Here is a 25,454-nt window from a genome sequence, read left to right as displayed (position 1 = left end):
CAAGTGCCAACAAAAGTATAACCTTGTCCTGGTAAATATGGCTTAGTAAACACATACTAAACACATCTGTATAAAACATAGTATGTCTATGTAGCAGTGTGGTAGCTCAGTGGTTCGCTCGGTTGATTTAAAATGCTGGGGTGAAATCCCACTAAAGACAACATCTGCAAGAAGTTTGTAAGTTTCCTCCAGGTATTCTGGTTTCCTAAATACGAAGGTAGGCGTTCCAGCTCCTAAAACAATTTCTTTTATTCTTCCAAAATTTAAAACATGACAGACGGCAGTGTCCTCTTTACACATGGATAGGCTGTGACAAAGATCCACACTAGGATCGAAACGCGTCACTTGGCCACCAGTGCCTGGTGTGCCTATCCACATGTAAAGAGGACACTGCCGTCTGACATGTTATACATTTTGGAAGAATAAAATAAATTGTTTTAGGATCTGGAACGCCTACCTTCGTATTTTGCTAATCCACGTCTGACTGACGGAGTTCCGTGCACCCCGGGGCAGTCGGTGAGCTGGCTAGGGCGTCAAGCCCAAATTTCCTTTTTTATACATTTTGGTTTCCTCCCACATTCCAAAGACATACTGATAGGGAATTTAGATTGTGAGCCCCAATTGGGGCACAGTGGTAATAAAGTCTGGAAAGCGCTTTGAATATGATGGCGCTATATAAGCCTAATAAACAATAGTATATGTTGTGGATTTTGATGCAGATTATTATTATTTATTTATATAGCACCATTAATTTCATGGTGCTGTACATGAGAAAGGGGTTACATACAGAGTTATAGATATCGTTAACAGTAAACAAGTTTACAATGACAGACTGGTACAGAGGGGAGAGGACCCTGCCCTTTGGACTTACACTATGATTACGCATATATCAGCGAAAAAACAATAAGACAAATGTTTACCCAACTGATCTGTGTAACCTAGCCTCAGCGGCCAGGGAACAAGACATTATTGCAAGAGGATGGTTTATACAGAGACTAGTAGAGGGAGGCATGAAAGTGCCTATCAGCAGAACAGTATTTACAAAATGCCAATGGCAATAGACCCTAGCTAAATATTCTATGTGACTAAAAATTAACTTTTATTTAACAGTTTAATATAACTGAGTGAATTTATAAAACCACAAGGTTTGTGATGGTCACTACTTGAGTTCCTATTGGTCTTGAAAAGCGATAACTGGGATCAGTCTAACCATCATTTTGTAAGACCGTTAAAATTGATTATAAACTACTGTCCAAAATTTGGGGAAGCAGCTGGTTATAGATTTTAAATAGCAAGTTGTTATGGCGGTCATGACAAGCAATAACTGATGGTCTGTGGCCACTCAGTGCAAGAGACATTAGAATGAATCTATAGGCTTGAGAGCTACAGTAGTATTACACAAAAACATAAAGATAGAGGGGGATAATAGATATTAGACTAGTAATCCCACAGTAGGGGATCCTAAACCAACTGTCCAAAAATATATGTAAAGATCAACAGCAATAGATTAAAATAACAGGATAATATCTACCAATACTATACTATATAATGGATTCAAATGAGTTGGGTATATGTTTTAACTGAAAATCTGAAATTGAAGACAGTGGTTTATAATCAGTATTAATGGTCTTACAACATGAAAAGCGATAAGGGGGATGACTGTAACCATCAAGACCAATAGGAACTTATATAGTGATCAACACAAACCTTGTGGTTTTAGAAATGCACTCAATTATATTAAATCTAATATCTAAAGCTGAATGTGTGCGTGTATGTGTGTATGTATGTGTGTGTGTATGTCCGGGATTGGCATCTGCACCGTCGCAGCTACAGCCACAAAATTTTGCACAGTCACACGTCTGGACCCCGAGAGCGTCATAGGCTATGGTGTGAGGCGAAATTTTAACCCCACGTGTTCCAATTCACCAAACAATTTTGCTTCTATCTACATAATGGAGAAAAAGTGAAAGGAAAAGTGTTGGAGGCAAATTGACAGCTGCCAGATGTGAACAAGGGGGACTTAAAGAATGAGAGCGATGGCGCCAAAGAGTACTCTTATATACCGTACAGTTGGTAAGGTGGGGCCCCGACATGGGATACTCACCACACACGGGGATATGAACACACACACAAAATGCGCCACACACTACCACGTGCTTGAATACATATACCACCCTCAGCACACATTTCACCACACATACACCATCCTCGCCACATAAAAGTCGAAACACATTGTCGCCGCTCAAAACTCGCCACGCGCAAAACTCGCCACATGCAAAACTAGGCTCACGCAAAACTCGCCACACGTGCAAAACTCACCTCATGGAAAATTCGCCACATGCAAAACTTCCACACGCGGAAAAATTGCCACATGCACAAAAGTTGCAACACATGCAAAAGTTGCTTCACACAAAACTTGCACATACTCAAAACGCACCACACATAAAATTCGCAACGCGCAAAACTCACCATGCGCAAAACTTCCTGCTCACAACTTGCTACACTAACCTGTCACATGCAACTCGACACACAAAAAGTTGCTACACGCATGTCGCCAAACAAAACTCTTCTCACAAAACTCGCTACATGCATGTCGCCACATGCAACTCAACACACACAACTTGACACATGAAACTCGCCCTAAAACACACACAAGTCTGGTATTATCCTTCAAAAATAAAAATCAGATTAATAAGCAGACAAACTACAAGAGCAACAAATGAACCATATAGGAAATACGGCAGCTGTCAGGCACATGACCTGTCTATTATGTGTATGTGTGAGCTAATATATACTGGCAGGGAGGAGGGCTTCCTGTTGGCTGGGGATTTATCAGGCTGCCAATTTAGCTTACAAATACAAAGGTAAAAATACTGACCAAATAACGTGTGAATACGGTCTAATACAGGAGGAGATGACATACAGATATATAATATATACAGGAGAGATGACACATAGGTATATACTATATAGAGGAGATGACACACACATATATACTATATACAGGGGAGATGACACACAGGTATATACTATATACAGGAGGATATGACACAGGTATATACTAAATACAGGGGAGATGACATACAGGTACATACTATATACATGGGAGATGACACAGGTATATACTATATACAGGAGATGACACACACATATCTACTATATACAGGGGAGATGACACGTATATACTATATACAGGAGGAGATGACACATTATATACTATAAACAGGAGGAGATGACACAGGTATATACTTTATACAGGAGGTGATGACACAGGTATATACTATATACAGGAGGAGATGACATACAGGGACATACTATATACAGGAGGTGATGACACAGATATATACTATATACAGGAGGAGATGACACAGATATATACTATATACAGGAACAGATGACACACAGGTATATACTATATACAGGAGGAGATGACACAGGTATATACTATATACAGGAGCAGATGACACACGTATATACTATATACAGGGGAGATGACATACAGGTATATACTATATATAGGAGGAGATGACATACAGCAGGTATATACTATTTACAGGGGAGATGACATGCAGGTGGTGTGAGGTGAAAATGAAAAGGTGTGAGTGCAAAATGAGAGGAGTGAGGAAAATAAGAGAAGTGAGGTGCTATAACTAACCACAGATATTTACTATGCCCAGGCAATGCCGGGCTCTTCAAATAGTCTAATATATAAAGCTGAATGTGTGTGTGTCTGTGTGTATGTCCAGGATTGGCATCTGCACCGTCGCAGCTACAGCCACAAAATTTTGCACAGTCATACATCTGGACCCCGAGAGCGTCATAGACTATGTTGTGAGGCGAAATTTTAACCCTGCGCGTTCCAATTCACCAAACAATTCTGCCCCTATCTACATAATGGGGAAAAAGTGAAAGGAAAAGTGTTGGCGGCAAATTGACAGCTGCCAGATGTGAACAAGGGGGACTTAAAGAATGAGAGCGATGGCGCCAAAGAGTACTCTTATATACCGTACAATTGGTAAGGTGGGGCCCCGACATGGGATACTCACCACACACGGGGATATGAACACTGTTGTGAATTCTGTGGCTGAGTTCACGTCTGTGGTCACAAGTGGTATTGCAGTCTCTGGGCTTCCTCCCTCAGGTGTTTTGGTGAGCTCGTTGGCTGCCTTGCTATTTAGCTCCACCTGAGTCTGTCTTCCTTGCTCCTTGTCAATGTTCCAGTGTTGGATCTGAGCTACTGCATCTTTCCTTGGGCCTGCTGCTCTGCTAGATAAGTGCTTCTAGTTTGTTTTCTGTTTTTTCTGTCCAGCTTGTTATTATCTTTTGCTGGAAGCTCTGAGAAGCAAAGGGGTGCACCGCCGTGCTGTTAGTTCGGCACGGTGGGTCTTTTTGCCCCTTTGCGTGGTTTTCGTTTTAGGGTTTTTTTGTAGACTGCATAGTTCTCTTTGCTATCCTCGCTCTGTCTAGAATATCGGGCCTCACTTTGCTGAATCTATTTCATTCCTACGTTTGTCTTTTCATCTTGCTAACAGTCATTATATGTGGGGGCTGCCTATTCCTTTGGGGTATTTCTCTGAGGTAAGTCAGGCTTGTATTTCTATCTTCAGGCTAGTCAGCTCCTCAGGCAGTGCCGAGTTGCATAGGTAGTGGATAGGCGCAATCCACTGCTGCTTCCAGTTGTGTGAGGATAGATCAGGTACTGCAGTCTACAGAGATTCCACGTCTCAGAGCTCGTCCTATTGTTTTGGGTTATTGCCAGATCTCTGTATGTGCGCTGATTACTGCACGCTGTGTTGCCTGATTGCCAGCCATAACAGTACAAGGAGCCATTCAATGATTTCCAATAGAGGGAAAAAAGAAATCCTGACATCATTTTTTTTTCTTAGCTCTGTCTTCAGTCTTTTTTTTCCCCTAGACATTAGAGTGCTTCAGGACACAGCTGTGGACATGGATATTCAGGCTCTGTGCTCCTCAATGGATAATCTCGTTGTAAATGTACAAAAGATTCAAGATACTATTGATCAGAAATCGATGCTAGAACCAAGAATTCCGATTCCTGATTTGTTTTTTGGTGACAGAACTAAGTTCCTGAGCTTCAGAAATAATTGTAAGCTATTTTTGGCCTTGAAACCTCATTCTTCTGGTAATCCTATTCAACAGGTTTTGATTATTATTTCTTTTTTGCGCGGCGACCCACAGGACTGGGCGTTTTCTCTTGCACCAGGAGATTCTGCATTGAGTAATGTTGATGCATTTTTCCAGGCGCTGGGATTGCTTTACGATGAGCCTAATTCAGTGGATCAAGCTGAGAAAAATCTGCTGGCTTTATGCCAGGGTCAGGATGATGTAGAAGTATATTGTCAGAAATTTAGAAAATGGTCAGTACTCACTCTGTGGAATGAATCTGCACTAGCGGCTTTGTTCAGAAAGGGTCTCTCTGAAGCTCTTAAGGCTGTAATGGTGGGATTTCCTATGCCTGCTGGTTTGAATGAGTCTATGTCCTTGGCCATTCAGATCGGTCGTCGCTTGCGCGAGCGTAAATCTGTGCACCATCTGGCGGTATTGTCTGAGAGTAAACCTGAGCCTATGCAGTGCGACAGGACTATGACTAAAGTAGAACGGCACGAACACAGACGTCTGAACAGACTGTGTTTCTATTGTGGTGATTCTACTCATGCTATTTCTAATTGTCCTAAACGCACTAGGCGGTTCGATAGCTCTGCCGTTATTGGTACTGTACAGTCCAAATTCCTTTTGTCCATTACCTTAATGTGCTCTTTGTCATCATATTCTGTCATGGCGTTTGTGGATTCAGGCGCTGCCCTGAATCTGATGGATTTGGATTATGCTAAACGTTGTGGATTTTTCTTGGAGCCTTTGCGGTGTCCTATTCCGTTGAGAGGAATTGATGCTACACCTCTGGCCAAGAATAAGCCTCAGTACTGGGCCCAGCTGACCATGTGCATGGCTCCTGCACATCAGGAAGTTATTCGCTTTTTGGTACTGCATAATTTGCATGATGTGGTCGTGTTGGGGTTGCCATGGCTACAAACCCATAATCCAGTATTGGATTGGAACTCTATGTCGGTAACCAGCTGGGGTTGTCAGGGAGTACATGGTGATGTTCCATTTTTGTCTATTTCGTCATCCATTCCTTCTGACATCCCAGAGTTCTTGTCGGACTTTCAGGATGTATTTGAAGAGTCCAAGTCTGATGCCCTTCCTCCGCATAGGAATTGTGATTGTGCTATCGATTTGATTCCTGGTAGTAAATTCCCTAAGGGTCGTTTATTTAATTTGTCCGTACCTGAACACACCGCTATGCGCAGTTATGTGAAGGAGTCCCTGGAGAAGGGACATATTCGCCCATCGTCGTCACCATTGGGAGCAGGGTTCTTTTTTGTAGCCAAGAAGGATGGTTCGCTAAGACCGTGTATTGATTACCGCCTTCTTAATAAGATCACTGTTAAGTTTCAGTATCCCTTGCCATTGATTTCTGACTTGTTTGCTCGGATTAAGGGGGCTAGTTGGTTTACTAAGATTGATCTTCGTGGTGCGTATAATTTGGTGAGAATCAGGCAGGGAGATGAATGGAAAACGGCATTTAATACGCCCGAGGGTCATTTTGAGTATCTGGTGATGCCGTTCGGACTTGCCAATGCTCCATCTGTTCTTCAGTCTTTTATGCATGACATTTTCCGTGAGTATCTGGATAAATTCTTGATTGTTTACTTGGATGACATTTTGATCTTCTCAGATGATTGGGAGTCTCATGTGAAGCAAGTCAGAATGGTTTTCCAGGTACTGCGTGCTAATTCCTTGTTCGTGAAGGGATCAAAGTGTCTCTTCGGTGTGCAGAAAGTTTCATTTTTGGGGTTCATCTTTTCCCCTTCTACTATCGAGATGGATCCGGTTAAGGTTCAGGCCATCCAGGATTGGACTCAGCCGACATCTCTAAAAAGTCTGCAGAAATTCCTGGGCTTTGCTAATTTTTATCGTCGCTTCATCTGTAATTTTTCTAGCATTGCCAGACCATTGACCGATTTGACCAAGAAGGGTGCTGATTTGGTTAATTGGTCTTCTGCTGCCGTGGAAGCTTTTCAGGAGTTGAAGCGTCGTTTTTGCTGTGCCCCTGTGTTGTGTCAACCTGATGTTTCTCTTCCGTTCCAGGTCGAGGTTGATGCTTCTGAGATTGGTGCAGGGGCGGTTTTGTCACAGAGAGGTTCTGGTTGCTCAGTGTTCAAACCATGTGCTTTCTTTTCCAGGAAATTTTCTGCTGCTGAGCGTAATTATGATGTGGGCAACCGAGAGTTGCTGGCCATGAAGTGGGCATTCGAGGAGTGGCGTCATTGGCTTGAGGGTGCTAAGCATCGCGTGGTGGTTTTGACTGATCATAAGAACCTTACTTATCTTGAGTCTGCCAAGCGCTTGAATCCTAGACAGGCCCGTTGGTCGTTGTTTTTTGCTCGTTTTGATTTTGTGATTTCATACCTTCCGGGCTCTAAAAATGTGAAGGCGGATGCTCTGTCTAGGAGTTTTGTGCCCGACTCTCCGGGGTTATCTGAGCCGGCGAGTATCCTCAAGGAAGGAGTCATTGTGTCTGCCATCTCCCCTGATTTGCGGAGAGTGTTGCAGAAATTTCAGGCTAATAAACCTGATCGTTGTCCGGCCGAGAAACTGTTCGTCCCTGATAGGTGGACTAGTAAAGTTATCTCTGAACTTCATGGTTCGGTGCTGGCCGGTCATCCAGGAATCTTTGGTACCAGGGAGTTGGTTGCTAGATCCTTCTGGTGGCCATCTCTGTCACGGGATGTGCGTGCTTTTGTGCAGTCCTGTGGAATTTGTGCTAGGGCTAAGCCCTGCTGTTCACGTGCCAGTGGGTTGCTTTTGCCCTTGCCGGTCCCGAAGAGGCCTTGGACACATATTTCGATGGATTTCATTTCTGACCTTCCCGTTTCTCAAAAGATGTCTGTCATTTGGGTGGTCTGTGATCGCTTTTCTAAAATGGTCCATCTGGTGCCCTTGGTTAAATTGCCTTCCTCCTCTGATTTGGTGCCTTTGTTCTTCCAGCATGTGGTTCGTTTACATGGCATTCCTGAGAATATTGTTTCTGACAGAGGTTCCCAGTTTGTCTCGAGGTTCTGGCGAGCCTTTTGTGGTAGGATGGGCATTGACCTATCTTTTTCCTCGGCCTTCCATCCTCAGACTAATGGCCAGACCGAACGAACCAATCAGACCTTGGAAACATATCTGAGATGTTTTGTTTCCGCTGACCAGGATGATTGGGTGTCATTTTTGCCGTTGGCTGAGTTCGCCCTTAATAATCGGGCCAGCTCGGCTACCTTGGTCTCTCCATTTTTCTGCAATTCTGGGTTCCATCCTCGTTTCTCTTCAGGACAGGTTGAGTCTTCGGACTGTCCTGGTGTGGATAATGTGGTGGACAGGTTGCAGCAGATCTGGACTCAGGTAGTGGACAATTTGACCTTGTCCCAGGAGAAGGCTCAGCTTTTCGCTAATCGCAGACGCCGTGTGGGACCCCGACTTCGTGTTGGGGATCTGGTTTGGTTATCTTCTCGTCATATACCTATGAAGGTTTCCTCTCCTAAATTTAAACCTCGTTTTATTGGTCCGTATAGGATTTCTGAGATTCTCAATCCGGTGTCTTTTCGTCTGACCCTCCCAGACTCCTTTTCCATACATAATGTATTCCATAGGTCGTTGTTGAGGAGATACGTGGCACCTATGGTTCCATCTGTGGAGCCTCCTGCCCCTGTTTTGGTGGAGGGGGAATTGGAGTATATTGTGGAGAAGATTTTGGATTCTCGTGTCTCTAGACGGAAACTCCAGTATCTGGTCAAATGGAAGGGTTATGCTCAGGAAGATAATTCCTGGGTTTTTGCCTCTGATGTCCATGCCCCAGATCTTGTTCGTGCCTTTCATGTGGCTCATCCTGGTCGGCCTGGGGGTTCTGGTGAGGGTTCGGTGACCCCTCCTCAAGGGGGGGGTACTGTTGTGAATTCTGTGGCTGAGTTCACTTCTGTGGTCACAAGTGGTATTGCAGTCTCTGGGCTTCCTCCCTCAGGTGTTTTGGTGAGCTCGTTGGCTGCCTTGCTATTTAGCTCCACCTGAGTCTGTCTTCCTTGCTCCTTGTCAATGTTCCAGTGTTGGATCTGAGCTACTGCATCTTTCCTTGGGCCTGCTGCTCTGCTAGATAAGTGCTTCTAGTTTGTTTTCTGTTTTTTCTGTCCAGCTTGTTATTATCTTTTGCTGGAAGCTCTGAGAAGCAAAGGGGTGCACCGCCGTGCTGTTAGTTCGGCACGGTGGGTCTTTTTGCCCCTTTGCGTGGTTTTCGTTTTAGGGTTTTTTTGTAGACTGCATAGTTCTCTTTGCTATCCTCGCTCTGTCTAGAATATCGGGCCTCACTTTGCTGAATCTATTTCATTCCTACGTTTGTCTTTTCATCTTGCTAACAGTCATTATATGTGGGGGCTGCCTATTCCTTTGGGGTATTTCTCTGAGGTAAGTCAGGCTTGTATTTCTATCTTCAGGCTAGTCAGCTCCTCAGGCAGTGCCGAGTTGCATAGGTAGTGGATAGGCGCAATCCACTGCTGCTTCCAGTTGTGTGAGGATAGATCAGGTACTGCAGTCTACAGAGATTCCACGTCTCAGAGCTCGTCCTATTGTTTTGGGTTATTGCCAGATCTCTGTATGTGCGCTGATTACTGCACGCTGTGTTGCCTGATTGCCAGCCATAACAGAACACATACACAAAATGCGCCACACACTACCACGTGCTGGAACACATATCACCCTCAGCACCCATTTCACCACGCATACACCAACCTCGCCACATACAAGTCGAAACACATTGTCGCCGCTCAAAACTCGCCATGCGCAAAAATCGCCACATGCAAAACTAGGCTCACGCAAAACTCGCCACACGTGCAAAACTCACCTCATTGAAAACTCGCCACACACAAAACTTGCACACGCGGAAAAATTTCCACATGCACAAAAGTTGCAACACATGCAAAAGTTGCCTCACACAAAACTTGCACATACTCAAAACGCACCACACATAAAACTCGCCACGCGCAAAACTCACCATGCGCAAAACTTGCTGCACACAACTTGCTACACTAACCTGTCACATGCAATACAACACAAAAAGTTGCTACACGCATGTCGCCACACAAAACTCAACACACAACTTGACACATGAAACTCGCCCTAAAACACACACAAGTCTGGTATTATCCTTCAAAAATTAAAATCTGATTAATAAGCAGACAAACTACAAGAGCAACAACTGTACCATATAGGAAATACAGCAGCTGTCAGTCACATGACCTGTCTATTATGTGTATGTGTGAGCTAATATATACTGCCAGGGGGGAGGGCTTCCTGTTGGCTGGGGATTTATCAGGCGGAGATGACACACAGATATATACTATATACAGGAGGAGATGACACACACATATATACTATGTACAGGGAAGATGACACATAGGTATATACTATATACAGGAGATGACATACAGGTATATACTATATACAGGGGAGATGACACACTGGTATATACTATATTCAGGGGAGATGACATACAGGTACATACTATTTACAGGGGAGATGACACGTATATACTATATACAGGGGAGATGACACACAGGTATATACTATATACAGGGGAGATGACACACAGGTATCTATATATATATATAATTGTCTAAGGGTTTAATTGTCTGTCTGTCCTGGAAATCCTGCGTCGCTGAATGGTGGAGGCCGCCAGGCCTCGACCAATGAGCGACGGGCACAGTCTGCCGCGAATTCTGGATTCATCATTGTCCTCCACTGCTGTCAAGTGCCGCCATTGTGTTGTCTAAGGGTCTAATTGTCTGTCTGTCTAGGAAATCCCGCCTTGCTGATTGGTCGAGGCCAGCCAGCCTCTATAGGGCCATAACTGCATGGAGCATTATAATACGTAACTGGGCAAAATACTACGTGACTGGGCAATATACTACGTGGACATGCATATTCTAGAATACCCGATGCGTTAGAATCAGGCCACCATCTAGTATACTATATACAGGAGGAGATGACACAGGTATATACTATATACAGGAGGAGATAACACACAGGTACATACTATATACAGGAGATGTCACAGGTATATACTATATACAGGAGATGACTTACAGGTATATACTATATACAGGAGAAGATGACACATAGGTATATAGAGGAGGAGATGACATACAGCAGGTATATACTATATACAGGAGATGACATACAGGTATATACAATATATGGGAGGAGATGACATACAGGTATATACTATGTATAGGAGGAGATGACATACAGGTATATACTATAATAGGAGGAGATGACATACAGGTATGTAGTATGTACAGAAGAGATGACATACAGGTAAATACTATATGCAGGAGGAGATGACACATAGGTATATACAATATACAGGAGGAGATGACATACAGCAGGTATATACTATTTACAGGGGAGATGACATACAGGTGTATACTATATATAAGGGAGATGACAAACCTGTATATACTGAGGGGAAAATGAGGTGTGAGGGGAAAATGAGAGGTGTGAGGTGAAAATGAGGGGTGTAAGGTAAAAATGAAAAGGTGTGAGTGCAAAATGAGAGGAGTGAGGGAAAATAGTGGAGTGATCGGAAAATGACAGATGTGAGGTTGAAATGACAAGTGCTAGGGGGAATGAGAGGAGTGAGGGGGAAAATGAGAGGTGTAAGGGAGAAAATGAGAGATGTGAGGGGGAAAATGAGAGGCGTGATGGGAAAATAAGAGAAGTGAGGTGTTATAACTAACCACAGATATTTTTACTATGCCCAGGCAACGCCGGGCTCTTCAGCTAGTTGTTAAATAAAAGTTAATTTTTAGTCACATTATAGAATCTTTAGATAGGGTCTATTTGCCATCGGCAATTTTTAAATCAGTATTAAATACCCTACGCTGATTCTTTCTGGACAAGTGAAGGTGCAATATCTGCAGAAGCAAATTCCCAGACAGCTCTGCTCTAAAATTTGCATTTGTGGATTTTCCGCTGTGAATCTTTTGGCAGTAACCGATGGAATTGCTCTAGAACTTTTTAAACAATTTTCCTCTGTGTAAATCTTATTTCCATGATCATTTCAGAATTAATTTAGAATTCTCAAGTTGGTGTGTGATTTATTTCTCCCCAAAATGTATCAGCAACTGCCACAGTAATTTGTAATTTCACTGCACCCATAAATTGCCATGGAGTCATAGGAATAGTGGATATTGACAATGTACATCCACTGAAATAACAATATTATGTTCAACAAAAATAAAATCAGCATTTAAAACCCATAAGAATCTACAGTCATCACCCAAGCCTAAAGTACTGATAAGATTAAGTATCTTTATTATCCCACGTAACTGGAGTAAAGGTTAGCTGTTAAAATAGGGATTTTTGTGTTACTCACCATAAAATCCTTTTCTCCGAGAAGCTAATTGGGGGACACAGGACTGTGGGTGTATGCTTCTGCCGCCAGGAGGCTGACACTAAGTAAACTTGAAAAAAAGTTAGCTCCTCCTCCGTCGTATACACCCTGACACTGGCTACTGGAGACTCCAGTTCGGTGCAAAAGCAGTAGGAGAACAAAACACGAGAAATATAACAGCACAAATACAGAAAACTTATGTCTAGAAAAAGTCCTACTGACTGACAAAATCAGATATAGCCAAAGCAGCCACAGGCTACCAGGAAGAGAGCTGGGTCCCCCAATGAGCGTCTCAGAGAAAAGGATTTTTGTTGTGAATTCTGCTCTTGGGCTCCCTCCGGTGGTTATGAGTGGTAGTGCTGCTGTCTTTGGATCGCAGCATTTATCAGGTGTGTCCACTTATTGCAATTTGGACTGGGCTATTTAGTCTTGCTTGATCCTTTAGTCAGTGCCAGTTGTCCATTGTTTTTGGAGGATTCACGTCCCTACCTGGTCTCTCCTGTTTTGCTGTTCTATTCTACAAAGATAAGTTCTGGCTTTGTTTTTGCTGTCCACATGCTGTGGGCCTTATAGTTCAGTGCATTTTCATGTTTTGTCTTGTCCAGCTTTGTCTGTGTAGGGATTTTTTGCAGCCAAGCTGTATCTCTGGAGATGGAGATATACCCTCCATGTCTTTAGTCAGATGTGGAGATTTGTATTTTCTGTGGTGGATATTTTCTAGTGTTTTAATACTGACCGCATAGTACTCTGTCCTATTCTTTCTTTTTAGCTAGAAAGGCCTCCTTTGCTAAATCCTGATTTCAGTCTGCGTATGTCATTTCCCTCTCCTCTCACAGTCAATATTTGTGGGGGGCTGTCTATCCTTTGGGGATTTTCTCTGAGGCAAGATAGTTTTCCCGTTTCTATCTTTAGGGGAAGTTAGTTCTTAGGCTGTGTCGAGGTGTCTAGGGAGTGTTAGGTACATCCCACGGCTACTTCTAGTTGCTGTGCTAAGTTCAGGGTCTGCGGTCAGTACAGGTACCATCTTCTCCAGAGTACGTCTCATGCTGCTCCTAGGCCACCAGATCATAACAGTACAACTGGCCAACAATGAGTTAAACGCATCTCAAAAGAAGGGAAGAAAAGTGCTGAGCCATTTTTTTTTCTGTAGCCTGTTTTGTCTTTTCTTCCCTCTTTCCCTCTCGGTGGTGGCTCAGGAGTTTGGTGCTGGCATGGAGGTTCAGGAATTGGTTTCTCGTGTGGACCAACTTGCTGCTAGAGTTCAGGGTATTTCCGAGTATATCGTTCAGACTCCGGTTTTAGAGCCTAGAATTCCAACTCCTGATTTGTTTTTTGGGGACAGGTCCAAATTTTTGAGCTTTAAAAAAACCTGTAAACTGTTTTTTGCTCTAAAACCCCTTTCTTCTGGTGATCCCATTCGGCAGGTTAAAATTGTTATTTCCCTGCTGCGTGGTGATCCTCAGGATTGGGCATTTTCCCTGGAATCTGGCAATCCTGCTTTGCTTAATGTAGACACCTTTTTTCAGGCGCTAGGGTTATTGTATGATGAAGATAATTCAGTGGATCATGCAGAGAAGACCTTGTTGGCCCTGTGTCAGGGTCAAGAAGCGGCAGAATCGTACTGCCAGAAATTTAGAAAATGGTCTGTATTGACTAAATGGAATGAGGATGCCTTGGCGGCAATTTTCAGAAAGGGTCTTTCTGAATCCGTTAAAGATGTTATGGTGGGGTTCCCCACGCCTGCTGGCCTGAGTGATTCTATGTCTCTGGCCATTCAGATTGATCGGCGATTGCGCGAGCGCAGAGTTGTGCACACTGTGGCGTTGTCCTCCGAGCGGAGCTCTGAGCTTATGCAGTGTGATAGGATTTTGTCTAGAGCTGAACGACAAAGATTCAGGCGTCAGAATAGGTTGTGTTTTTATTGCGGCGATTCTGCTCATGTTATTTCTGATTGCCCTAAGCGTACTAAGGGAATCGCTAGTTCTGTTACCATCAGTACTGTACAACCTAAATTTCTGTTATCTGTGACCTTGATCTGCTCATTATCGTCATTTTCTGTCATGGCATTTGTGGATTCAGGCGCCGCTCTGAACTTAATGGACTTAGAATTTGCCAGACGTTGTGGTTTCCCCTTGCAGCCTTTGCAGAACCCTATTCTTTTAAGGGGCATTGATGCTACACCGTTGGCTAAAAATAAACCTCAGTTTTGGACACAGCTGACCATGTGCACGGCGCCAGCCCATCAGGAAGATTGTCATTTTCTGGTGTTGCATAATTTGCATGATGCTATTGTGCTGGGTTTTCCATGGTTACAGGTACATAACAAAGTGTTAGATTGGAGATCTATGTCTGTGACTAGTTGGGGTTGTCAGGGGGTTCATGGTCACGTTCCTTTGATGTCAATTTCCTCTTGCCCCTCTTCTGAAATTCCTGAGTTTTTGTCAGATTTCCAGGATGTATTCGATGAGCCCAAATCCAGTTCCCTTCCACCGCATAGGGATTGTGATTGCGCTATTGACTTGATTCCAGGTTGTAAGTTTCCTAAGGGCCGACTTTTCAACCTGTCTGTGCCAGAACATGCCGCCATGCGGAGCTATATTAAGGAGTCTTTGGAGAAGGGGCATATTCAGCCATCTTCTTCACCATTGGGAGCAGGTTTATTTTTTGTTGCCAAGAAGGATGGCTCCTTGAGACCCTGCATTGATTATCGCCTCTTGAATAAGATCACGGTCAAGTTTCAATACCCTTTGCTTACTGATTTGTTTGCTAGGATTAAGGGGGCTAGTTGGTTTACTAAGATTGACCTTCGAGGGGCATATAATCTTGTTCGTATTAAGCAGGGTGACGAATGGAAAACTGCATTTAATACGCTCGAAGGCCATTTTGAATACCTTGTGATGCCATTCGGACTCTCTAATGCCCCATTTGTGTTCCAGTCTTTCATGCATGATATCTTTCGGAGTTATCTTGATAAATTCATGATTGTATATTTGGATGATATTTTGATTTTTTCCGATGATTGGGAGTCTCATGTGAAACAGGTCAGGATGGTATTTCAGATCCTCCGTGATAATGCTTTATTTGTGAAGGGGTCTAAGTGCCTCTTTGGAGTGCAGAAGGTTTCTTTTTTGGGCTTCATTTTTTCTCCCTCATCTATAGAAATGGATCCGGTTAAAGTTCAGGCCATTCATGATTGGATTCAGCCCACATCTGTGAAGAGCCTTCAGAAATTCTTGGGCTTTGCTAATTTTTACCGTCGTTTCATTGCCAACTTCTCCAGTGTGGTTAAACCTCTGACCGATTTGACGAAGAAAGGCGCTGATGTGACTAATTGGTCCATGGCGGCTGTTTCTGCCTTTCAGGAGCTTAAACGCCAATTTACTTCTGCCCCTGTGTTGCATCAGCCGGATGTTTCTCTTCCATTTCAGGTTGAGGTTGACGCGTCTGAGATTGGGGCAGGGGCCGTTTTGTCTCAGAGGAATTCTGATGGTTCCTTGATGAAACCGTGTGCCTTCTCTTCTCGGAAGTTTTCGCCTGCGGAACGCAATTATGATGTCGGCAATCGGGAGTTGTTGGCTATGAAGTGGGCATTTGAGGAGTGGCGACATTGGCTTGAGGGGGCCAAGCACCATATTGTGGTCCTGACCGATCATAAGAATCTGATTTACCTCGAGTCTGCCAAATGACTGAATCCTAGACAGGCTCGATGGTCCCTGTTTTTCTCCCGTTTTGATTTTGTGGTCTCGTATCTTCCGGGTTCTAAGAATGTTAAGGCTGATGCCCTCTCTAGGAGTTTTTTGCCTGATTCTCCTGGGGTCCTTGAGCCGGTCGGCATTCTGAAGGAAGGGGTGATTCTTTCTGCCATCTCCCCTGATTTACGATGGGCTCTTCAGGAATTTCAGGCTGATAAACCTGACCGCTGTCCAGTAGGGAAACGGTTTGTTCCTGATAGATGGACTAGTAAAGTGATTTCTGAGGTTCATTGTTCTGTGTTGGCTGGCCATCCTGGTCCTTTTGGTGGCCTTCTTTGTCGCGGGATGTGCGTTCTTTTGTGCAGTCCTGTGGGACTTGTGCGCGGGCCAAGCCTTGTTGTTCCCGTGCTAGTGAGTTGCTTCTGCCTTTGCCGGTCCCTGAGAGGCCTTGGACGCATATTTCCATGGATTTTATTTCAGATCTTCCGGTTTCCCAGAGGATGTCGGTTATCTGGGTGGTTTGTGATCGGTTTTCTAAGATGGTTCATTTGGTACCTTTGCCTAAATTGCCTTCCTCTTCTGATTTGGTTCCGTTGTTTTTTCAGCATGTGGTTCGTTTGCATGGCATTCCGGAGAATATTGTGTCCGATAGAGGTTCCCAGTTTGTTTTCAGGTTTTGGCGGGCCTTTTGTGCTAGGCTGGGCATTGATTTGTCTTTTTCTTCCGCATTTCATCCTCAGACAAATGGCCAAACCGAGCGAACTAAAAAGACTTTGGAAACTTATTTGAGATGCTTTGTGTCTGCTGATCAGGATGATTGGGTGGCTTTCTTGCCACTGGCCGAGTTTGCCTTTAATAATTGGGCTAGTTCTGCTACCTTTGTTTCGCCTTTTTTTGTAATTTTGGTTTTCATCCTCGTTTTTATTCAGGGCAGGTTGAGCCTTCGGATTGTCCTGGTGTGGATTCTGTGGTTGACAGGCTGCAGCAAATTTGGGCTCATGTGGTGGACAATTTGGTGTTGTCTCAGGAGGCGGCTCAGCGTTTTGCTAACCGTCGTCGGTGTGTTGGTTCCCGGCTTCGGGTTGGGGATTTGGTCTGGTTGTCTTCCCGTCATGTTCCTATGAAGGTTTCTTACCCTAAGTTCAAGCCTCGGTTTATTGGTCCTTATAGGATTTCTGAGATTATCAATCCAGTGTCTTTTCGTTTGGCCCTTCCAGCCTCTTTTTCCATCCATAATGTTTTCCATAGATCTTTGTTGCGGAAGTATGTGGTGCCCGTTGTTCCCTCTGTTGATCCTCCGGCCCCGGTGTTGATTGATGGGGAGTTGGAGTATGTGGTTGAGAAAATTTTGGATTCTCGTTTTTCGAGGCGGAAGCTTCAGTATCTTGTCAAATGGAAGGGTTATGGCCAGGAGGATAATTCTTGGGTTGTTGCCTCCGATGTTCATGTTGACGATTTGGTTCGTGCCTTTCATTTGGCTCGTCCTGGGGGCTCTGGTGAGGGTTCGGTGACCCCTCCTCAAGGGGGGGGTACTGTTGTGAATTCTGCTCTTGGGCTCCCTCCGGTGGTTATGAGTGGTAGTGCTGCTGTCTTTGGATCGCAGCATTTATCAGGTGTGTCCACTTATTGCAATTTGGACTGGGCTATTTAGTCTTGCTTGATCCTTTAGTCAGTGCCAGTTGTCCATTGTTTTTGGAGGATTCAGATCCCTACCTGGTCTCTCCTGTTTTGCTGTTCTATTCTACAAAGATAAGTTCTGGCTTTGTTTTTGCTGTTCACATGCTGTGGGCCTTATAGTTCAGTGCATTTTCATGTTTTGTCTTGTCCAGCTTTGTCTGTGTAGGGATTTTTTGCAGCCAAGCTGTATCTCTGGAGATGCAGATACACCCTCCATGTCTTTAGTCAGATGTGGAGATTTGTATTTTCTGTGGTGGATATTTTCTAGTGTTTTAATACTGACCGCATAGTACTCTGTCCTATTCTTTCTTTTTAGCTAGAAAGGCCTCCTTTGCTAAATCCTGATTTCAGTCTGCATATGTCATTTCCCTCTCCTCTCACAGTCAATATTTGTGGGGGGCTGTCTATCCTTTGGGGATTTTCTCTGAGGCAAGATAGTTTTCCCGTTTCTATCTTTAGGGGAAGTTAGTTCTTAGGCTGTGTCGAGGTGTCTAGGGAGTGTTCGGTACATCCCTCGGCTACTTCTAGTTGCGGTGCTAAGTTCAGGGTCTGCGGTCAGTACAGGTACCACCTTCTCCAGAGTATGTCTCATGCTGCTCCTAGGCCACCAGATCATAACAGATTTTACGGTGAGTAACACAAAAATCCCTATTTCTCCTTCGCCTCATTGGGGGACACAGGACTGTGGGATGTCCCAAAGCAGTCCCTGGGAGGGAAATTAACTCACCAGTAAAAATTATCCAGATAATGGTTGGCTTATAAGTGCGTCACCGCCGCTTGAAGAATCTTTCTACCCAGACTTGCATCTGCAGAGATCTGGGAGTGGACATTATAATGTTTGACAAAAGTATGCAAACTAGACCAGGTTCTCCCGAATCTCCCAGGAAGCCCCCACTGCTCTTGTGGAGTGAGCTTTGATTCCAGCCGAACTATCATGCCCTTGGCGCTATAGGCCTCCTGAATGGCCGCTCGTATCCACCTGGCCAGGGTAGATTTCGAGGCCGCACATCCCTTCCTGCAACCTTCTGGAAGGACAAACAGAGCATCTGTCTGGCGGAAAGGAGCCATCCAGGAAATGTATCTCCTCAGAGCTTTCACTAGGTCCAACGTATGGAGAGCTTTTTCTACACGGTGCATAGGCGCTGGACAAAAAGAGGGAAGAACTATATACTCATTAATGTGGAAAGAGGAAACAACCTTCGGAAGAAAGGAAGGTGCTGGTCTGAGCACTACCTTGTCCTGATGAAAACGTAGAAAGGGAGTATGACAGGAGAGGGCTACCAGCTCTGATACCCGCCTTATGGAAGTTATGGCCACTAAAAATACGACTTTCCAAGAAAGGAAAGTTAAGGAAATATCTTGAAGAGATCGCGTCGCTTGGCCGCCAGTGCCTGGTGTGCCTATCCACATGTAAAGAGGACACTGCCGTCTGACATGTTTTAAATTTTGGAAGAATAAAATAAATTGTTTTAGAATCTGGAACGCCTACCTTCGTATTTTGCTAATCCACGTCTGACTGACGGAGTTCCGTGCACCCCGGGGCAGTCGGTGAGCTGGCTAGGGCGTCAAGCCCAAATTTCCTTTTTTATACATTTTGGTTTCCTCCCACATTCCAAAGACATACTGATAGGGAATTTAGATTGTGAGCCCCAATTGGGGCACAGTGGTAATAAAGTCTGGAAAGCGCTTTGAATATGATGGCGCTATATAAGCCTAATAAACAATAATATATGTTGTGGACTTTGATGCAGATTATTATTATTATTATTATTTTTTATATAGCACCATTATTTTCATGGTGCTGTACATGAGAAAGGGGTTACATACAGAGTTATAGATATCGTTAACAGTAAACAAGTTTACAATGACAGACTGGTACAGAGGGGAGAGGACCCTGTCCTTTTGGACTTACAGTCTATGATTACGCATAGATCAGCGAAAAAACAATAAGACAAATGTTTACCCAACTGATCTGTGTAACCTAGCCTCAGCGGCCAGGGAACAAGACATTATTGCAAGAGGATGGTTTATACAGAGACTAGTAGAGGGAGGCATGAAAGTGCCTATCAGCAGAACAGTATTTACAAAATGCCAATGGCAATAGACCCTAGCTAAATATTCTATGTGACTAAAAATTAACTTTTACTTAACAGTTTAATATAACTGAGTGAATTTATAAAACCACAAGGTTTGTGATGGTCACTACTTGAGTTCCTATTGGTCTTGAAAAGCGATAACTGGGATCAGTCTAACCATCATTTTGTAAGACCATTAAAATTGATTATAAACTACTGTCCAAAATTTGGGGAAGCAGCTGGTTATAGATTTTAAATAGCAAGTTGTTATAGCGGCCATGACAAGCAATAACTGATGGTCTGTGGCCACTCAGTGCTAGAGACATTAGAATGAATCTATAGGCTTGAGAGCTACAGTACTATTACACAAAAACATAAAGGGGGATAATAGATATTAGACTAGTAATCCCACAGTAGGGGATCCTAAAACAACTGTCCAAAAATATATGTAAAGATCAACAGCAATAGATTAAAATAACAGGATAATATCTACCAATACTATATAATGGATTCAAATGAGTTGGGTATATGTTTTAACTGAAAATCTGAAATTGAAGACAGTGGTTTATAATCAGTATTAATGGTCTTACAACATGAAAAGCGATAAGGGGGATGACTGTAACCATCAAGACCAATAGGAACTTATATAGTGATCAACACAAACCTTGTGGTTTTAGAAATGCACTCAATTATATTAAATCTAATATCTAAAGCTGAATGTGTGCGTTTATGTGTGTATGTATGTATGTCCGGGATTGGCATCTGCACAGTCGCAGCTACAGCCACAAAATTTTGCAGTCACACGTCTGGACCCCGAGAGCGTCATAGGCTATGGTGTGAGGCGAAATTTTAACCCCACGTGTTCCAATTCACCAAACAATTTTGCTTCTATCTACATAATGGAGAAAAAGTGAAAGGAAAAGTGTTGGAGGCAAATTGACAGCTGCCAGATGTGAACAAGGGGGACTTAAAGAATGAGAGCGATGGCGCCAAAGAGTACTCTTATATACCGTACAGTTGGTAAGGTGGGGCCCCGACATGGGATACTCACCACACACGGGGGATAGGAACACATACACAAAATGCGCCACACACTACCACGTGCTGGAACACATATCACCCTCAGCACCCATTTCACCACGCATACACCAACCTCGCCACATAAAAGTCGAAACACATTGTCGCCGCTCAAAACTCACCACGCGCAAAAATCGCCACATGCAAAACTAGGCTCACGCAAAACTTGCCACACGTGCAAAACTCACCTCATTGAAAACTCGCCACACAAAACTTGCACACGCGGAAAAATTGCCACATGCACAAAAGTTGCAACACATGCAAAAGTTGCCTCACACAAAACTTGCACATACTCAAAACGCACCACACATAAAACTCGCCACGCGCAAAACTCACCATGCGCAAAAGTTGCTGCACACAACTTGCTACACTAACCTGTCACATGCAATACGACACAAAAAGTTGCTACACGCATGTCGCCACACAAAACTCAACACACAACTTGACACATGAAACTCGCCCTTAAACACACACAAGTCTGGTATTATCCTTCAAAAATTAAAATCTGATTAATAAGCAGACAAACTACAAGAGCAACAACTGTACCATATAGGAAATACAGCAGCTGTCAGTCACATGACCTGTCTATTATGTGTATGTGTGAGCTAATATATACTGCCAGGGGGGAGGGCTTCCTGTTGGCTGGGGATTTATCAGGCGGAGATGACACACAGATATATACTATATACAGGAGGAGATGACACACGTATATACTATATACAGGGGAGATGACACACACATATATACTATGTACAGGGAAGATGACACACAGGTATATACTATATACAGGAGATGACATACAGGTATATACTATATACAGGGGAGATGACACACAGGTATCTATATATATAATTGTCTAAGGGTTTAATTGTCTGTCTGTCCTGGAAATCCTGCGTCGCTGATTGGTCGAGGCTAAACCTGTATATACTGAGGGGAAAATGAGAGGTGTGAGGTGAAAATGAGGGGTGTAAGGTAAAAATGAAAAGGTGTGAGTGCAAAATGAGAGGAGTGAGGGAAAATAGTGGAGTGATCGGAAAATGACAGATGTGAGGTTGAAATGACAAGTGCTAGGGGGAATGAGAGGAGTGAGGGGGAAAATGAGAGGTGTAAGGGAGAAAATGAGAGATGTGAGGGGGAAAATGAGAGGCGTGATGGGAAAATAAGAGAAGTGAGGTGTTATAACTAACCACAGATATTTTTACTATGCCCAGGCAACGCCGGGCTCTTCAGCTAGTTGTTAAATAAAAGTTAATTTTTAGTCACATTATAGAATCTTTAGATAGGGTCTATTTGCCATCGGCAATTTTTAAATCAGTATTAAATACCCTACGCTGATTCTTTCTGGACAAGTGAAGGTGCAATATCTGCAGAAGCAAATTCCCAGACAGCTCTGCTCTAAAATTTGCATTTGTGGATTTTCCGCTGTGAATCTTTTGGCAGTAACCGATGGAATTGCTCTAGAACTTTTTAAACAATTTTCCTCTGTGTAAATCTTATTTCCATGATCATTTCAGAATTAATTTAGAATTCTCAAGTTGGTGTGATTTATTTCTCCCCAAAATAAAGCAGCAACTGCCACAGTAATTTGTAATTTCACTGCACCCATAAATTGCCATGGAGTCATAGGAATAGTGAATATTGACAATGTACTTCCACTGAAATAACATAATATTATGTTCAACAAAAATAAAATAAAATCAGCATTTAAAACCATAAGAATCTACAGTCATCACCCAAGCCCAAAGTACTGATAAGATTAAGTATCTTTATTATCCCACGTAACTGGAGTAAAGGTTAGCTGTTAAAATAGGGATTTTTGTGTTACTCACCATAAAATCCTTTTCTCTGAGACGCTAATTGGGGGACACAGGACTGTGGGTGTATGCTTCTGCCGCCAGGAGGCTGACACTAAGTAAACTTGAAAAAAAGTTAGCTCCTCCTCCGTCGTATACACCCTGACACTGGCTACTGGAGACTCTAGTTCGGTGCAAAAGCAGTAGGAGAACAAAACACGAGAAATATTATAACAGCATAAATACAGAAAACTTATGTCTAGAAAAAGTCCTACTGACTGACAAAATCAGATATAGCCAAAGCAGCCACAGGCTACAAGGAAGGGAGCTGGGTCCCCCAATGAGCGTCTCAGAGAAAAGGATTTTTGTTGTGAATTCTGCTCTTGGGCTCCCTCCGGTGGTTATGAGTGGTAGTGCTGCTGTCTTTGGATCGCAGCATTTATCAGGTGTGTCCACTTATTGCAATTTGGACTGGGCTATTTAGTCTTGCTTGATCCTTTAGTCAGTGCCAGTTGTCCATTGTTTTTGGAGGATTCACGTCCCTACCTGGTCTCTCCTGTTTTGCTGTTCTATTCTACAAAGATAAGTTCTGGCTTTGTTTTTGCTGTCCACATGCTGTGGGCCTTATAGTTCAGTGCATTTTCATGTTTTGTCTTATCCAGCTTTGTCTGTGTAGGGATTTTTTGCAGCCAAGCTGTATCTCTGGAGATGCAGATATACCCTCCATGTCTTTAGTCAGATGTGGAGATTTGTATTTTCTGTGGTGGATATTTTCTAGTGTTTTAATACTGACCGCATAGTACTCTGTCCTATTCTTTCTTTTTAGCTAGAAAGGCCTCCTTTGCTAAATCCTGATTTCAGTCTGCGTATGTCATTTCCCTCTCCTCTCACAGTCAATATTTGTGGGGGGCTGTCTATCCTTTGGGGATTTTCTCTGAGGCAAGATAGTTTTCCCGTTTCTATCTTTAGGGGAAGTTAGTTCTTAGGCTGTGTCGAGGTGTCTAGGGAGTGTTCGGTACATCCCTCGGCTACTTCTAGTTGCGGTGCTAAGTTCAGGGTCTGCGGTCAGTACAGGTACCACCTTCTCCAGAGTACGTCTCATGCTGCTCCTAGGCCACCAGATCATAACAGATTTTACGGTGAGTAACACAAAAATCCCTATTTCTCCTTCGCCTCATTGGGGGACACAGGACTGTGGGATGTCCCAAAGCAGTCCCTGGGAGGGAAATTATCTCACCAGTAAAAATTATCCAGATAATGGTTGGCTTATAAGTGCGTCACCGCCGCTTGAAGAATCTTTCTACCCAGACTTGCATCTGCAGAGATCTGGGAGTGGACATTATAATGTTTGACAAAAGTATGCAAACTAGACCAGGTTCTCCCGAATCTCCCAGGAAGCCCCCACTGCTCTTGTGGAGTGAGCTTTGATTCCAGCCGAACTATCATGCCCTTGGCGCTATAGGCCTCCTGAATGGCCGCTCGTATCCACCTGGCCAGGGTAGATTTCGAGGCCGCACATCCCTTCCTGCAACCTTCCGGAAGGACAAACAGAGCATCTGTCTGGCGGAAAGGAGCCGTCCAGGAAATGTATCTCCTCAGAGCTCTCACTAGGTCCAACGTATGGAGAGCTTTTTCTACACGGTGCATAGGCGCTGGACAAAAAGAGGGAAGAACTATATACTCATTAATGTGGAAAGAGGAAACAACCTTCGGAAGAAAGGAAGGTGCTGGTCTGAGCACTACCTTGTCCTGATGAAAACGTAGAAAGGGAGTATGACAGGAGAGGGCTGCCAGCTCTGATACCCGCCTTATGGAAGTTATGGCCACTAAAAATACGACTTTCCAAGAAAGGAAAGTTAAGGAAATATCTTGAAGAGGCTCAAAAGGAGCCTTCTGCAAGGCCCGCAAATTAAGGTCCCAAGCTTCCAAAGGAGTTTTATAAGGAGGGACCTTATGAGCGACTCCCTGAAAAAAAGTCCTAACCTGACGGTTAGTAGCAATCCTACGCTGAAAAAGGACCGATAAGGCTGAAATCTGCCTTTTAAGAGTACTTGGAGCAAGCCCTGAATCCAGGCCCGCTTGGAGGAAGGCTAGAATATTTGGTACGGAGAAACAAAAAGGAGGCAGCCCACGCTCTCTACACCAAGAGAAAAAAAACTTTCCAAGTGTGATGATAAATTCTGGCCGAAACGGGTTTACGTGCGCTGATCATGGTATGTGCTACCTCTTGGGAGAACCCTGCCTGAGTTAAAACCCAAGATTCAACGGCCAGGCCGTCAAACGTAGGACCTCTAAGTTCTGGTGGTAGATCGGCCCTTGAGATAGAAGATCTGGCAGATCGGGGAGCTGCCATGGAACCCCGGTGAGAAGCTGTACTAGGTTCGCATACCAGGTCCGACGCGGCGATTAGAATAGTAGGTACTCCTTCTGACTTGATCTTCTTGATAACCCTCGGGAGTAGTGCCAGAGGAGGGAACAGATAAGAGAGATGGAACTGGTTCCAAGTTAGTACAAGCGCATCCACGGCGTTTGCCTGTGGGTCTCGGTACTGGGAGACAAACCTGGGTACCTTGACATTCCCCCTGGACGCCTTTAGATCCACGTCCCCCATAGATGGTATATCTGCTGAAATACT

General features: G+C 43.8%; 1 protein-coding gene across 8 annotated transcripts in view; it reads right to left on the bottom strand.

Annotated features, from left to right (window-relative positions):
• SEPHS1 (selenophosphate synthetase 1) overlaps window positions 1-25,454 on the bottom strand; it is a 165,984-nt gene that overhangs the window by 7,517 nt on the left and 133,013 nt on the right. The window lies entirely within an intron of this gene.

This window comes from Ranitomeya imitator, chromosome 4, assembly GCF_032444005.1.
Source record: "Ranitomeya imitator isolate aRanImi1 chromosome 4, aRanImi1.pri, whole genome shotgun sequence".
Lineage (NCBI taxonomy): Eukaryota > Metazoa > Chordata > Amphibia > Anura > Dendrobatidae > Ranitomeya > Ranitomeya imitator.
The sequence above is the reverse complement of the archived record's forward strand: the minus strand, read 5'-3'. Positions and strand labels throughout refer to the sequence as shown.